This window comes from Arachis stenosperma, chromosome 5, assembly GCF_014773155.1.
Source record: "Arachis stenosperma cultivar V10309 chromosome 5, arast.V10309.gnm1.PFL2, whole genome shotgun sequence".
Lineage (NCBI taxonomy): Eukaryota > Viridiplantae > Streptophyta > Magnoliopsida > Fabales > Fabaceae > Arachis > Arachis stenosperma.
Window position 1 is genome coordinate 123355132 of NC_080381.1, and position 6000 is coordinate 123361131.

Below are 6000 nucleotides of genomic sequence, written 5' to 3' on the forward strand. Positions count from 1 at the left end.
AAGATATTTAGTGAAGCATTAGCAAATCTAAGCTCGTCAAAGAGTACCGATATTTACTCATATTGGTGGATATCGAACTCGATAATAATGTTATTAACTAAATTCTGTTTTTAAATTAAAATATCAATTACTTAAATTAAGATATACATATAAGTTTCATTACTTATAAATTACTAGAATTATAGTTTTAATTATGTAAAATATTTTATCATATATATATATATATGATAAATAATTACTTATATATAAGAATATGAATTTGATTGAATTCAAATTGTTATAAAATTAGTTCAATTACTGATAATAAAATAATTTTCTAAAAATAAGAAACTCTAATTTTATAAAATAAATTATAACTTATTTATATTTATATTTTTAAAATTGAGGGTCGCTACAGTATGAGAGAAGAACTCTTTAATTTGGGAGGAAAATATTTGATTTTAATTATAATGAGAAAGTGACATATAGCACATTTTGGTTGTAAAATTAGTAGAAAGAATGATAGAACTCTTTAATTTTGGAGGAAAAATTTTGATTTTAATTGTAATGAAAAAATAACATATGACACATTTTGATTATAAAATTATATATATAATAGATTTAAAAACTAGCAAAATGTATAAGGTTATATATATATATAATGTAGTAATCCATCTATAATATGAGGCCACCCTAGACCACCAAAGAAAAATAATTTTAATAATATATTTTATAGTGACAATAGTATTATAATAATTTTTTAGTTAATTTAATTTTAATTTTTATAATAATAATAATAATAATAATAATAATATTATTATTATTATTATTATTATTATTATTATTATTATTATTATTATTATATATTACTAATGAGAAGTTATAGAGGCTTTTTTTTCGTCACTATCAAAAAAATTTTTCCTGGCAATTATTAATTAAAATTGCGACTAAAATTTTGTATCGACAAAAAATAAGATGATTAATATTTAAATAATTTTTCCTTTTCTTCTAGTATACCCTATTTATTTATGGATGGAAGGTTAGTTTTTGCACTGAAGGTAAGGATTTGTTAAAACTAGTAATAATATCATGCTGGTGGTCATGATATATATAATCAAAGATAATTCCCTCTTTCATGCATTTCCCTCCATTTTCCTTAACCACAAGAAATAGACAGAGCATGAAGGTAGAGTGAATTAATTTGAATTAGGTGATGGTAAGTTGACAAAGAAGACTTAACAATACAAAGCAGAAAAAAGAACAAGTATCATCAACCAAGTTTTCACTTGTTATTAGGATTCAACACCATAAATGACAAATGGGACAAAGTCAATTACTCAAATGTCAAACTTTTTCCCCTTGTTTGTTATATATCATGGTTGCAACTCAACAAAAAAAAATCAATTTTTTTCGATCAATATTATTCTTAAAATGATCTTTTATGTTAGGTTCTAAATCTTAAATTCTAAATCTTCTAAAAAATAAGAATTAAAAAATAATTTACAATAAAAAAAATAATTATCTATACTTATTCATTCTTTTAACTGTTGCTTGCAATTTTTTGTTTTTTTACTTAAAAAAAATTGTTTTATTTTATTTCATTCAACTAACAACATCAACTTCACCAAATCTAAAACAAAATAAGCATAACTTTCCAAAAAAACTATGAACATTAATTTATTTCAAATATGAAATGCTAGCTTCATTCAAATTAACAACCAAACAAGGAAAGAGTTCTGGTGAGGATTCAATACCATTAATGATATTGATGGGAACCAAGTATATTGGTGCTAATAGCATGCAACAAGAGACCTGTGAATGCATTTAAAAAAAGGCCATTTTGAATAGCTTCCTGCTTGCTATTCTCTTTTTAACTTACTCGCAAGTACTACACCAAGTGACAGGTGTAAAAAACAAATAAAGTTTATCTTAAAGGGTGAGACTATGAATTAATTGTAGATAGCGACTTACAAAGGAAACCATTAAAAAAAATGGTGGTCATAACTCATAAGATATTTGCAATTGCATGCAAGTTCCGGCACCCTCAAACATAACCAAGAAACTAATATTTCAAATTAAGATAAAATATGCAACTTTCTCTCCTATTTATTTTCTATGATATTCTAGTCACATGAAATGCTTTAAGGTTAAACTAGGCTCTTAGCGTGTATATATATAGTGCATGGCATACATGAAGTTGTTTGGACCCAAAAAAAAAGGTTAACATTTTCAAATTCAAACTAGAATAAAACAATATAGAATTTGTAGAGAATAAATGCATGTCTTGATTATTACACCATGTCTCCATGTTGTTTCATATATATATATATATATATATATATATATATACCTTACAAAAACTTAAAACGAGTTTGTTTAGTAAAAATTATATGAGCAATTTTAATTGATTATTTTTAGAATATTATTTCTGACATTTATGGAAATAAATTGTTTTGAAATTAAATTTTATATTAAAAATAATAAATGACATGAGACCAATTTCAGTTTTATTTTGATGAAGAATCAATTAAGTTTTTATTTTGGTATAACTACTCTTGTTCAATAACTTTTAAATTTAAATTGGATTAAGACCAAATATTACAATGAAAAGCTTTACATTTAATTTCCAAAATTTAATATTATAATATATATTCTCATAAATGCTAATATAATATTTTGTAAATTAAAAAAAAAAAATGAAAGCTAACAGTAAAAGTATACTCTTTATAAGTATTAGGGTAAACCACAAAAAATGTACCTAAATAATTTTGTCGTTTACAAAAATACACTCGAATTTTGTTATTGACAAAAATACACTCAAATAATTTTAAAATACGACAAAAATGCCCAACAGTAAATATGTAAAAAATGTTTTAGAGATTGAATTTTGATGCTATTTTTTGTAAGTATGATTAAAAAAATGAGATATTTTATCTTTAAAATTTGGTGATTTTTAGTTAAGTATATACTAATAATACTTTTAAAAAATTACAAAAAAAAAAGAGAATTTGAATCTTAACAAAATTATTTTGAAAAGAGACTATATATATCATTTATCACTTCATAGGTCATATGATATATCTAACAAATTTTGACGTTTTTGAACTAATCTTTATCAATCATATAGTCATAATATATATCTTGCAAAACCTTTAAATTATATATAACTAGGTAACGTTTCTCTTCGCATTAATAAGGACTTTGGCCGGCAAATTACCCGTGGTATACTACTATGTATTATTTTTCCTTATTTATTTAATTATGCGTATGTAGTTGGTTGGTCGGTTTAGCCAATTGATGATACCAATTACCCCGTAAAAAAAGAATGATAATGCCAATTGCTATTCAATGCCCACACTGCAAAAAATCAAAATGATTGAAGTAGCTAATTAGCTTTATATTATATATTTAGTATAGAAATATTTAAAACGGTTCATCATAAACTTTTAGTTTTAGGCTTTTAATAAAACCTTTCTATATTACTCGTCTTATTAACAAGTGGCATGGGTTGAAATTATATATTTCCAACTTCCAACTTCCAAGCTACTAACGAAGAGAAAACATGAGCATATGCATGCAGTCAGAAGTTTTTCAACATTAAAGGTAGGTGGGGTTTATGTGCCTTTCAACAAATTCAATACTTAAAAGCTCTACCTTCATTCAATGAATAATGAATAGTTGTAATTAATATTAAGAGATATCATATGAGATATGTGAATTGTGAAAAATGAACAGAAGTTCTTCCTTTTTTTCCGCTGAACAAAAGCAGAAAGTGACCCCATAAAGCTAGGCCCATTCAACTACTTCAAAGTTCAAACAGTAACACTTCAACCCACTCAACCATACATATGGTAAAAACTGACCTATATAGAAAGTTGATATTTGTAAATAAAATCATACTTTTCTTTTCATACGAATCAGTAATTATTTTTTTTACTTTTAAAAAGTTTTTATTATTACACACTTTTTCAACATAATTCAGCTCAAAATATCTTCTCATCTTCATATTATGTTTCTTTTTTTTTTCTTGACATAGATGATATATAATAATGAGATTCAAATTTAAAAATCGGCGTATCTTTTATACAGTTTTTATGACTTTTAAAATACTAATTTAATAAGAGCCGAACTAATTAAATTATGCAGCCATACATCATTAAATAATTGCCTATAGTTTTTTTTTTTTTTTTTTGAAAAATACAATATCAAATTTTTGAAATGTTAGACAATGAGTACAATAACTTTTAAGAAAACTTTTTGGCTTTTTAGAAGAAAAAAAAAATATTCTTCTTAAATTAACATTAGATCTCTGAGAAGGAAATAAGATTTAGCTAGTTGGAAAATTGAGTAATTCTATATATATGATATTGCCAAAATTTAGCTTTAATTTTAGAATTTAAAATTTACAATAAATAAATTAGAATTTAGGTTAAATGTGCCCTAAGAACAAATGTAAAAATATAATAATAAAATTATTTTTTTAATTTTTCAATGCATTAGAAACAAAAAGTACTTATGTTTTAAACAATTTTTAGTAAAATCTTTTTTTATTATAATATTTTCAAAATATGTTTTTAAGACATATATTAAAAAGACACAAGAAATTAAACTTTCTTGTGCATGGTTATGCATTATATACCACAAGAGTAAAAAATGAATCAATAGTTGCCAAAGTATTAAAGAGACCCTGTATGGCTGTATTCTTGCTACAATTTGCAAAAACATTTTGTCTTTATCACCTCAATTTCAAAAAAATTCTTCCGGTGAATATGTCTTTACATTCAAATTTCAAATTTAAAACAACAAAGTACTCTTGAAACCTCATAATTTAAACACAGCAATTTTAATTTATGTTTAAGCCATCATTTTCACATCACACTAATATGTGACACACATTTATTTATTGGTTGAACCAATAGTAATGTCTTTATTTCCATAGTTAGGATTTATAGAATTCCTCAGCTTTTTGTCTTTTATTATTTCAACTGTCAGCAATCAGCAGTAATATGCAATATCCTTTTGATGAGTGAAGAGGCTACGTGACAAAACATAACATAAACCTCTAATAATATAGTTCACATAAGATTATAAGAATAAAGAAATAAAAGTATTCCGATGCATAGTTCTATTTAAAAATCAACTAAGTATTAAAGAATATATTTCTTTTATCTTACTATTAACGTATGCTACTAGCATTTAGCATGGCTCATAGCACGTCATATTCCAAATCCAAGCTTATTAGTACGTATGTCAGCAATTAACTAATTAAATATTAGTAATTAATTATTTTTCCAATGTCATTCATCTGCATTTGTCATAACAGTAGCTGCTTTGATGACTAGACTCTAACTTTCTTTCAGCACTTTAAAAATAACTTAATTTTTATAAATTCTCTGTCATTATATACAGCAATATCATTCATTTAAATCTCAGAAGAATCATTTGTTGATGAATATTTTATGCCAATTTTTCATGATTTATAAGGTATTTCATTTAACTTTATTTGGTGGGGATTATTTTATTTATTTCAATACATAGTGTATAGATCTCATCATCAAATCATATCATATATATATAAAAGTGGGGCATCCAATATTATTCCCCCAAAGACCAAAAGTAGATTAAAAAATTAATTTTATGTATAAATATATTTATGTATATATAAAAAATTATTAATTATTATATATTTACGTATAAATATATTATTTTGTTTATTTAATATATATTTTATACATATAATTGATACTTTAATTTTATAATCCAAAACTAAAAAAAAAACGATGAATGTGTTAACAAAATTGTTTTACTATTGTGTATTGAGCAGTGAGTATTGAGATTTGAGAGTGAAGATTAGATTACATTAGATTAGTTTTGTTGGGTACATGACATGACACAATAATGAAGTAACAGGAAAGTTCCAAAAATTGTTTTGTGAAATTCAACAAAAGTGTTCTTTGCCTTTTGCACCACTTCCCTTTTCTGTTTTTCATTATCTCACCATAACACAATACAGCAATTTTT